Genomic DNA, 12,530 nt, shown 5'->3' with positions numbered 1-12,530 from the left:
CGACATGTTTTCACTTAATGACTTTATAATCCATTGATGATCCTTCCATTCACCATTCTTTCTTGTATTGATTGCCTTTTGTTCCTCTGTAAAGGGCTTTTGTGGTTATAATACCAGTTTGATAGGTTCCTATGTTTTCAACTCAAGGGCTTGATTTTTGTTGTAGGGTTTGCTTTTTTCTTTTTAATTAACTTAATTTTTTACAGATAATACACACAAAGTTCAGAGTTAAAAGTATGTGAAAAAGTATACACCTAAAAAATTTGAAATCAAGGACTTGAACAGATAGATATTTTTACACCCATGTTTTAACTTCATTATTCACAATAGCCAAAAGGTCTATTGATGCAACCCAAGTGTCTTTTGGATGAATGGAGAAACAAAATGTGTTATATACATACAATGGAATATCTATTCAGCTTCAAAAAGGAAGGAAATTCTGATACACGCTACAGCATGGATTAACTTGAGGACATTATGCTAAGTGAAATAAGCCAGACACAAAAAGACAAATACTGTATGCTTTCACCTATATAAGGTACCTAAAGGAGTCAAATTAAAGGGAGAGAAAGAAGAATGGTGGTTGCCAGAGGCTGGGGAAAGGGAAGAATGAGAAGCTGTTTTTAACAGGTTTGTTTTGTAAGATAAAAAAGTTTTAGAGATTGAATACACAACAATGTGAATGTGCTTCACATTCCTGTACTGTACACTTAAAAATGACTAAAATGGTAAATTTTATGTTATGTGTATTTTATCACAATTAAACATAAACATACGTCCAGGTGTGGATAATGCCTATAATCCCAGCACTTTGGGAGGCCTAGGCGGGCAGACCGCCTGAGATCAGGAATTAGAGACCAGCCTGGCCAACATGGTGAAACCCTGTGTCTACTAAAAATACAAAAATCAGCTGGGTATGGTGGCACGCACCTGTAATCCCAGCTACTCCGGAGGCTGAGGCAGGAGAATCGCTTGGACCTGGGAGGCAGAGGTTGTAGTGAGCCAAGATTGCGCCACTGCACTCCAGCCTCAGCAATATAGTAAAACTCCATCTCAAAAAAAAAAAAAAAAAAAAAGATATGCTTAAAGAAATCTCACTTCCATCCCTTTCCCCTCAAGCTCCATAGGTTACTATTTTTATTATTTTCTGACATCTTTCTGGAGTTTCATTTTACAAGTTAAACAAGTATATATATGCATTCTTATCCCTTTCTTACACATAATATACACTAAAAGGTATAGATCCAAATTTATCTTTTCCCAAAAAGATTATAATAAGATAAGTGGATTCATAGCTTTATATGTTTATTTCTTATACAATTTTTTGTTTAGATCTCATACAATTTTTTGTTTCCTCTTATTGATGGAAATGGTGGAAGTTATACAAACCTTCTGCAGTGGAACTCCTGTGACTGTTGTTTACATTGTCACACAAATGGAGAAGATTGCTTCTGGTGCACCATGACACACATACACACACACACTCATACACACTCTCATATACACAAACTTTAGTTCTCGGTCTGATGAAGAAACTTGGTTTTAGATTTTGATAATAAATATCAGTTTCTAATTGACATTATTCTGTTTTTTAAAGTTTCTAAACCTGTTCTGCTTTTTATACCTCCTAATACCATTGATAATATAACCTCAAGAAAATGGCAGGGTTTGCTCATTCAAAACTAATGCAGAGAACTCCTAAATACATGAAGCAAAAATGGAACTGAAAGGAGAAGTAGATAAATCCACAATTGTAGTTGGAGATTTTTCAACACCCATCCCTCACTTGTTGATAAAGTAGACAGAAAAATTATACAGAATCAGTTGAGATGGCACTAGAGAGGCAACCCTTATTAATGGTGACTGCTGTTTCTCTATCTAAATTCCAGTTGCTTTAACTACCAATTCTACTCCTTTCCTGTTATCTGGCATAGTGTGTGCTTCAAGTGGCATTTCAGCTCCTGATAGGTTGCGAACTTGAGAAAATGATGTAATCGTCTCACAGGTTCTTCCTACCGACTGCACAGACAAAAAACAATTCACTGAGACTGTGAAATAGATAGGCAACATCCTGATGGCAATAGATTGGCATCAGATAGGCAACACTCAAGGCAGGGTAATTCATATGATATACCAGCCACGGAGGATTTTTGAGGAAAAGGAATAAAAATTATATAGGTCTGGTTGCACCTTGACTGACCAGTCCAAAACTGTAAAGACTTTTGAAGATGAAAGTTGGAAAACTGTGAATATAAGCAGCAAAAGAGCAAGTTTCTTGACTATTTCTGCAGTAGAGTTCAGTTGACACTAGCCTAGCCATGTGGTAGACAGAGTTAGTACTCAAATCATTCTTCCCAAAGGCCTAGAGGTTTGGGTTTTTCAAGGATAGTTTGGTGTGCAGGGGAATAGGGAATAAGTGCAGCTGATTGGTTGGGGACACAATCATAGGGGTGTGGAAAATGGTCCTTGTGCACTGTTTCCCTCTGGGTTGGGGGCCACAGGACTGGTTGAATCATGAGTCCAGGTGGGGTCATTCTGAAAAACACCTCAAAAGACCAGTCTTAGGTTCTACAATAGTGATGTTATCTACTGGAGCAATTGGGGAAGTCGCAAATCTTGTGACCTCTGGCCACATGATTCCTGAGCAGTAAGGGATTGTAGAATCTTCACTTACATTTTAGCAGAATTCAGGCTCCTCCCATGGTCCTAATATTGTGGCCTTTCATTAGTTTTACAAAGGCAGCTTCAGCCCCTGAAAAAGGAGGGGAGCAGTTTTAGGGAGGGGCTGTTATTATCCCTGTTTCAAAGTTAAATTATAAACTAAATTCCTCCCATGGTTAGCTTGGCCTACATCTAGGAATGAGTGAAGACAGCCAGCCTGTGAGGCTAGAAGCAAGATGGAGTCAGCCATGCTAAACTTTTCTCCCTGTCTTAATCTTCACAAAGGCAGTTTCAATGAGCGTGTGAAAGCTGCATTTCGGTAATCCAGGGTATGGAGAACATGTTAAACAGTTAGTCTTGCTGAGACATAGAATTTCTAAAAACTACCCTGATTGAAGAATGTTTCAAGTGACCCCTCCCCTACCATCTCTACCACAATAAATTCAAGGACACTCAGGCACAGTGACATTTCAGGGCCTCTTGAGGAATTACAGTTGTTCTCTCTCTGTTTGTCCTGAAAATCACAGCACAGTGGCCTCCAGAACCCCATCAGGAAATGAAAACCTTTGCCTTTAATTTTGCAGGAATTTCTACAGCAGCAGCCAGACAGGAAGAATGTGCCCTCATGAGGAAGATCTAACCATATTTGCTCTCTAAATCACTCTGGTTCAAGTTCTTAAGTCTCAGAGTGGTTGCAATTAATTAGGAAATATAAAGAAGTCATGACCCATCTTCTTTTTGTCTTCCCACTGATTAGCAACGATCAAGCGCCAGGCCTGGAAGAAATATTGTCAGAGTGTGTATGTTGGGTTGTTTTGTTTTGGTTTGGTTTTGGTTTTTTGTTTTGAGTCGGAGTTTCGCTCCGTTGCCCAGGCTGGAGTGCAATGGTGTGATCTCCGCTCACCACAACCTCTGCCTCCGGCGTTGAAGCGATTCTCCCGCCTCAGCCTCCCGAGTAGCTGGGATTACAGGCATGCGCCACCACGCCCGGCTACTTTTGTATTTTTAGTAGAGACAGGGTTTCACCATGTTTGTCAGCGTGGTCTCGAACTCCCTACCTCAGGTGATCCACCCACCTCGCCTCCCGAAGTGCTGGGATTACAGGCGTGAGCCACTGCTCCCGGCCACGTGTATGTTGGTTTATGAGTCCCCCGGGAAAGAATGCCTGACTCATGGTTGTCATTTGGCAATGGGGCATGCAGGCAAACACCACAGCTCCATGGGACCCCGCAAGAATTTATTACAAAGATTTACCTGAGGCCATCAGATAGGCAACACTGAAGGCATGGTAATTCATACGGTATACCAGCCACGGAGGATTTTTTTTTTTTTTTTTTTTGAGACGGAATCTCACTCTGTTGCCCAGGCTGGAGTGCAGTGGCACAATCTCGGCTCACTGCAAGCTCCGCCTCCCGGGTTCGCGCCATTCTCCTGCCTCAGCCTCCGGAGTAGCTGGGAATACAGGTGCCCACCACCACGCCCGGCTAATTTTTTTTTGTATTTTTTAGTAGAAATGGGGTTTCACCGTGTTAGCCAGGATGATCTCAATCTCCTGACCTCGTGATCCGCCCGCCTCGGCCTCCCAAACTGTTGGGATTACAGGCGTGAGCCACTGCGCCCGGCCCCAGCCAAGGAGGATTTTTGAGGAAAAGGAATAAAAATTACGTAGGTCTGGTTGCACTTTGACTGACCAGTCTAAAACTGTAAAGATTTTGAAGATGAAAGTTGGAAAACTGTGAAGATAAGCAGCAAAAGGCAAGTTTCTTGACTATTTCTTAAACACAAGAGTATTTTACTGGTTTCTAGCATGTGATTTATACTCTGAAAACTCATTGCAGACCATTTTTATAACTTGTTTGCATGAGTTTTCAGGCACTGAATGTCCTAACTTTCTTAAATGTCTTTGAAAGTAGAAATCAGAAGGCTGACACATTTTTTTTCAATAGGATAAATAATTGAGCTTTATCATATTTAACCAAATAACCTGTAAGGTAAATACATAAACATAAAATAGAGGGAATGTGTGGAGAGATAAAACTGGTGTTGGTAGGCTGGACGCAGTGGCTCACGCCTGTAATCCCAGCACTTTGGGAGGCCGAGGTGGGTGGATCACCTGAGGTCAGGAGTTCGAGACCACCCTGGCTAAAATGGTGAAACCCCGTCTCTACTAAAAATACAAAAATTAGCCGGGCATGGTGGCAGAGGCCTGTAGTCCCTGCTACTTGGGAGGCTGAGGCAGGAGAATCACTTGAACCTGGGAGGTAGAGGTTGGAGTGAGCCAAGATCGTGCCACTGCACTCCAGCCTGGGTGATAGAGTAAGACTCGGTCTCAGAAAAAAACAAAACAAAACAATACAACAACAACAAAACTCATATCTCAGGAAAAGAGACTAAAGGTCTATACCCAGGACACCACATCCAGGCAGACTTTTCCCCTGTTCTTCTGAGAGCTGCTACCCGAGAGAATTTATCTGCACATTAAGACAACTTTGTTGGCAGTGCGGTTCCTCTCCTCACCCTCCTATAGCTTGTTGTCATCACCCTCCAGGAGCCCCCAGCTCCTATTTCTTTCTGTAGCTCAAAATGCTATTTAAGCTTCAACCCATCTGGCCTTCTTTGAGTCTCGAACTTTGTGGGACCCCTGTGTGTATGCACATAATAAATTTGTATGCCTTTTGTCCTGTTAATTGTCTACTGTTGAGTTTCTTTCTTCCTTTTTTTTTTTTTGGAAACAGAGTCTTGCTCTTGTACTGGAGTACAGTGGCATGATCTCAGCTCACTGCAACCTCTGCCTCCCGGGTTCAAGCGATTCTCCTGCCTCAGCCTCCTGAGTAGCTGGGATTACAGGTGTCCACCACACGCCTGGCTAATTTTTTTGTATTTTTAGTAGAGATGGGGTTTCATCATGTTGGTCAGGCTGGTCTCGAACTCCTGACCTCAGGTAATCTGCCTGCCTCGGCCTCCCAAAGTGCTGGGATTACAGGCGTGAGCCACTGTGCCGGGCTGTCGAGTTTATTTCTGAAACTCAAGTATTGAACCTCCAGAGAGAAAAGAGAAGATTCTGTCACATCTATATTTCTTAGAATCTGACTTTTCTAGAAAAAGGTAAGATCCACACATAGCCAAGACCCACCCTTTGAGTAAACTAGGAGGTTTAATTTTTTGGTAAACTTAGATAAATAGGAGGAGATTAAAGACCTCTTCAACTGTTAGGCAGAGCCATTGTTCACAATGGAGCGTATCCCTTGGTGTGATGGATTGCATTGATGTGTGGCCTTCTCCCTTTGAAGTTGTGCTGAAAATATAGATGAGCAAAAGTACAGAGAGCAGTAACACAGAGTCCGTGAGATCTCCAAGCAGAAAAGGCTGAGAATTCAGACAGGAGCTAAGGGCTTTTCCTGGTTGTTGAACCTAAAAAACTAAGTTTGTCAGACAAAATTGTAATACTTGGTACCAACTCCCCATAATAAAAGATTTTATTTTATTTTATTTTATTGATTCAAGTCCACAGGAGTCTTCAAAGGAGACAAGGAGAAGGTGATGAAGGACTCCAACACAGCAATTTTTATCTGCAGGCTCTGTTTATACTTCATGCTTCCTAGGTTTGGTGTTACAGAAAGAGTTTTCTAACAGTCAGTCTGTTATAATCTAGGTCAGAGCACTTCATTTTGGCCCTTGGGAGATTAACCAGCCACTTGAATGCTGATTTACTGCTTAAATGACTAAAGACTTTTAAAATCATGTGCCTGTAGCTTACGGAGTTTTGAAAATAAATCTTCCTGGCTGTGCAGCCAGGCAATGCAGCTGCACATACTTTTTGAGGACCGAGGTTTGGATTCATCTCAAACAACTTCTATGAATTACAAAGTAAGGCGATACCTTCAAATTATGTATACTTTCCTCCCGCAAACTTTTGCCTCCCCCTCAAAAAACTATTCATTATAAAATTTTCAAGCCTATCGCTTTAATGTAAATACATATGCTTCATATCCCATCGGTGCAGAGTGGACACAAATACTACAGTTTGTTACAGGACAAAAAATCTGATTGACAAATAGCATTAAAGGAAATACTGGTTAATGGCATTGAAGTTAGAGATCACTCTTCTTCAACATTAAAAAAATCTGTTCTAGTCTTTGCAGATAGTAAAGGAAATCTAGTTAAAATCTCATTAAAGAACCATGCCAACATCACACAAGCTTAAAAGAAAGACTTAACATATTAATTTGCAGAACAAAGCCAGCTCAAGCCTACAAACAATCTATTAGCACATTTGGCAATACGGGGCTCTAACGCTTAGTTATTCCTACAGCCTCAGGAAGCCAGGGCCTTCTTGTGGCCTTCCCCCATCCTCATCCTACCCCCAACCCCTTTGCACCTGGACCCCGGTTTTTGTGTGTGTGTGTTATGAAGAGAGTTATTTTGCCATGGAGAGAGAAGGACTTTCATGACTTCAAACATGGACATTAGATCAAGTTTTTATCTTCTCCCATAATCCTGCCTTTGATGTCACCAGCCTGAAACCTTTCAGAATAGAAAGGGGGAGCTGTGAAAAGAGGCCTTGTTAATTTATCTGTTTAAGTGCTGCTGCCCTAATTCGCTCGGGTAGCATTTTCATTGTCTTCTGCTTTGCATCCTAAAGGCAGGCTTACACCAGGCAATTATGAATGGCTCCTCTGAACAAATAATTGAAATTCACAAGTTGTGGGGTATGGTTAAACAATGTCTAGGTTGGAGGTGTGAGGTCATACATACTCCCTCAGGCATTATTAAAGTTACAGGCACCCTCCTTACCGGATGAGTATTTGTCTTACATTAGCTTTAATGGCAACTAATCAGGTAAGCTGCATGTGCTAAAGACCGAGCCGTGGCTCTTTACAAAGCCATCAGAGATCAGAGCTCTGTTGAAACAGCAAATTCTCCAAGAAACATGAGGTCCCAACATGGCTATCCAGTTTTGAAAATAGGAGTGGATACAAAGTAGATTTAATTTCTGGAGAAAAAAAACGTTCTTTTGAGGTTAAGAAAAGACAGCGACATAGAAATTCTGAGTTCCAGATTTCGAAGAGTTCATCTTTTCTACACAACCGGGGTAGTGTCATCTACGCAGGAGGCTCAGGGTGAATGTTTGAAGGCCAGTATATTTGCACATATGCATTCATACTCACACACCCTTAGCTGACTAATTACAAATTAATTACTCCAAGCCAAGTTCTGCCCTCTGCTGTGTATATTCAAATTGGTTAATATAGTGGTGTGTTCTCTAAGGAAAAGATTTATGCTTGCTTATAGAACATAATAGGCTCTTGTATTAACATGAATATTTGTTCTAAAGTAGAATCAATGTAAGGCGGCACAAGCAGCAGTCTTGAATGGGTCCTGTTCTATGAGCTTTTAAAGGAATCTCATAATATGTAAGGGGACTCTCACCTTTAAGGCTGTCCTACGACTCCGGGCTCAAAATTAACGGTCCCTTCCACATCCTAGTGAAAAGCCAATGTATCTCACCAGGTCTATTATAATAAAAACACCTGATGGGGAATCTTGCCCTTCTCCCTTATTTGCTAGCATCTGTGGACTACATGTTTGGAGAGAAAAGAAAAAACAGGCAGAATGGAAAGTGTGTAATGATAGTATCTACAGATGAGTCAGATGCCCTGGAGGACTCCAAACTTCTCCAACTATACCTGTGTGAAAGACTCCCAAACTTGTTTTCTAAGTACAAGGAGATGTGTTCTCCCAATAAGATTTCCTGGAGTTAAATTGTAGGGCAATGAAAGAAGGAACTATCTCCTCTCTCTAGAACCTTAATTAATATTGTGATCTCAGAAATTCTGTTTTCTCATCTTTCTACCAGAAAGTGCTTGAACTGACAAGGAAATGTCAGAATTAAAAACTGGAGACTGGATTAGTATGAATTGATGCCCATAAATACAGATACATGCCTACAGGTAAACAAAGATAAACAGAAACAGAGCAGATGTTTCTTATGACATTATTTGTAATTATAAGTGGGAAATAATGTAAATGCCCCTTATTAGGGACTGGTTAAATAAATACAGGACTTCTGTGAAATGGACGTGGCCATTGAAAAGAATGAGTTAGATTCAGAGATGATTTAAGGACTTCAATGCCCCGAACAGTGAAAACATAATGGTACTCCCCTAATATGTAACGCCAATTTAAAATAAATTTAAACCACAAAATTCAAAATCAAATCAAAATTTGATTTTGAAATTAAAATAACTTCTCTCTAGATTTTCTTAGAGTCCAAACATATCTTGCAGCATACTTAAAGGATGGGGTTTCCATTCTTAATGCCATCTGGATTTGGTTCTAAGAGGCAAAAACTTATGATCCTCAATTTTTCTGGTTCAACAGAAATAACTAGTATTGAAAAACAAAAAAGCAGAGCAGAACAGAATAGTGGTTGAAAGCTGGGGTATGTCAGAGAGCCTAGGTTTGAATTTTGCCCTCAAAACTTACTAAGTTTATGGCCTTGGACAAATTACTTAGTCTCTCTGTTTCTTCTGTCATCCTCTGTATAATGGAAATAATAAAGTTACCATTTCAAAGCATTAAACAACACTACATAAAATGATTAGTCCTGTGCTTGCACCAGTAAGCATTCAATAATTACTATTATTAAAGACTTTTGATGCTAGGAGTGATGCTTTCACAGAATCTGATTCAATCCTCAGAGCAATTAGACAAGACGTTCAGGGACTTGGGTTATAGTCTGTGTTTTTGTACTAAGTGGCCATGGAACCATGGTAACACCTCTATTTTATATTTTGGTTTTCTATAGATTCTGAATGTGTTCATTAAACAAGTTGACTTAGCATCCAAGACCCTTCATGATTGACACCCTGTTCACCTGTAGAAATTCAAGACCTGGCTGTGTGTGGTGGCTCATACCTGTAATCCCAGCACTTTGGGAAGCCAAGGGGGGCCGATCTTCTGAGGTCAGGAGTTTGAGACCAGCCTAGCCAACATGGTGAAAGCCCTCCATCTCTACTAAAAATACAAAATTAGCCAGGCATGGTGACATGCACCTGTAATCCCAGCTACTCGGGAGGCTGAGGCAGGAGAATTGCTTGAACCCAGGAGGTAGAGATTGCAGCGAGCCAAGATTGCATCACTGCACTCCAGCCTGGGCGAGCCAAGATCACGCCACTGCACTCCAGCCTGGGCAACAGACTGTCTTAAAAAAGAAAGAAAAAGAAAGAAAGAAATGTTAGATGAATGTGCTCAGTACATAGGACTACCCTGAGAGGAGGACGGCCAGTGATCTGACATGAAACTGTATAGTTGGCATTCTCTGGCAAATTTACCAAGACAATATTTCGTTGGGGGACTTCAACTCCACTTCTACTTAACCAAGCTCTGAAGCCTGATGTATAAAACCAAAGCATGGGAAATATCAGTGTGATGTAGACAAGGAAACTCCCTGAGTGACTAGCCTGGGTTCCATGTGGGTGATCTATACAGGAAGCCCAGTTAGAGCCCAAAGATTGTTTAGTGAACGTGGACCCAGAGTTGGGGGAGTCGGATATTGTGCATTTTTAAGGAACTCTTCCAGATATTCCTCCTTGCCATAATGACTGAGCTGAGATTCCTTCTAGGATGGAGCTTAGACACATTCTTTCCTTAGTTATGTTAATACTGTGCTATCAGTAAAGCCTGGGTAAGCATCAGTCTCTCTAGGGGGACTTTGTCTTACTCTGAATACTCATCATATAAACCATTTCATAGTTTAATTCTCAGAGAATAATCTATTTTTTGGCACTCAAATCCGTAGAGCTGCATTTCTCAAATAATCTGTAGTGAAGGACCATGCTTTTCTGTTGTGTTTTTTTACTTGTAAATTGATCATTTTTATTTATTTATTTATTTATTTATTTATTTATTTGAGACGGAGTCTCGCTCTATCTCCCAGGCTGGAGTGCAGTGGCCGATCTCGGCTCACTGCAAGCTCCGCCTCCCGGGTTCATGCCATTCTCTTGCCTCAGCCTCCTGATTAGCTGGGACTACAGGCACCCGCCACCATGCCCGGCTAATTTTTTGTATTTTTAGTAGAGACGGGGTTTCACCGTGTTAGCCAGGATGGTCTCAATCTCCTGACCCTGTGATCCGCCCGCCTCGGCCTCCCAAAGTGCTGGGATTACACGCGTGAGACACTGCGCCCGGCCGATCATTTTTAATTGTATATATTTATGGGGTACAAAGTGATGTTATGATTTATGAATACAATGTGAAATAAATCAACCAAGCTAATTAACATATCTATCACCTCAAATATGTAACTTTTTTTGTGGTGAGAATAGTTGAGATTTACTCTCAGCAGTTTTGAAATTTACAACACTCTATTATTAGCTATATTCACCAAGCCATGCAATGGAAAAAAGAGAAACCCATACTCCTCTTGTCTAACTGAGATTTTGTGTGCCCCTTGATTATCATCTCCCCATTCCCACCTACTTCCCCAGCCTCTGGTGGCCACCATTCTGCTCTACTTGCATGAGCTCAATTAATTTAGATTTCACAAATAAGTAAGAACATTTGGTACTGTATTTGCCTTTCTGTGCCTGGCTTATTTCACTTAGCATAATGTTCTCCAATTCCATTCATGTTGTCACAAATGACAGAATTTATTTCCTTTTTAAGGCTGGGCACAATTCCATTGTAGATACATACTACCTTTTCTTTATCCATTCATCTGTTGATGGGCATATAGGATGATTTCATAACTTGGCTATTGTGAATAGTGTTGTAATGAACTTTGACAAACTGATTTCAAATCTTTTGTTCAAACATCCAGAAGTAGGATTGCTGGATCAGATGGTAATTCTATTTTTAGGTTTTTGTTTTGTTTTGTTTTGTTTTTTTGAGACAGAGTCTTGCCCTGTCGCCCGGGCTGGAGTGCAGTGGTGTGATCTCGGCTCACTGCAACCTCTCCCTTCCAGGTTCAAGCAATTCTCCTGCCTCAGCCTCTCGAGTAGCTGGGACTACAGGCATGTACCACCACACTCAGCTAATTTTTTTGTATTTTTAGTAGAGAGGGGGTTTCACCATATTTGCCAGGCTGGTCTTGAACTCCTGACCTCAGGTGATCCGCCCGCCTCGGCATCCCAAAGTGCTGGGATTACAGGTGTGAGCCACCACACTCATTTATTTTTAGTTTCTTTGACAAACCTCCAAACAATTTTCTGTAATGGCTATACTGACTTACATTCCCGCCAACAGTGTACAAGCGTTACTTTTTCTCCAACTCCTTGCCAACACTTGTTATCTTTGGTCTTTTTGTTAATAGCCATTCTGACAGGCATGAGGTGATATCTCATTGTGGTTTTAATTTGCATTTCCTTAATGGTTAGTAATGTTGAGCATTTTTTTTCGTATATCTGATGGCCATTTGTATGTCTCCTTTTGAGAAATATGTCTATTAAAGTTCTTTGCCCATTTTTCATTGGATTTTTTGTTTCCTTGCTATTGAATTGTATGAGCTCCTTACATATTTTGGATATTAACCCCTTATTGGGTACATGGCTTGCAAATATTTTCTCCCAATCTGTAGGTTGTCTCTGCGCACTGTTAATTGTTTCCTTTGCTGTGCTGCCACTTCTCTTTTGTTTGCTTGTGTTCCTTTTTTCCTTTCTTTCATTTCAATAGGAAACAAAACAGAGCGAGTCACTTTGTCCACATCTCACTGGTATTTCCCATGGTTTGGTTTTATACATCAGGCTTTAGAGCTCTGTTAAGTGGAAGGAGTGTTGAAGTCCCCCAATGAAATATTGACTAAGTTTCTGAGTCTGGGTCTTGGTAAATTTGCCAAAGAAGGCTAGCTATACAGTCTCATGTCAGATGAC

Source organism: Nomascus leucogenys, chromosome 1a, assembly GCF_006542625.1.
Source record: "Nomascus leucogenys isolate Asia chromosome 1a, Asia_NLE_v1, whole genome shotgun sequence".
NCBI classification, from domain to species: Eukaryota; Metazoa; Chordata; class Mammalia; order Primates; family Hylobatidae; genus Nomascus; species Nomascus leucogenys.
The sequence above is the reverse complement of the archived record's forward strand: the minus strand, read 5'-3'. Positions refer to the sequence as shown.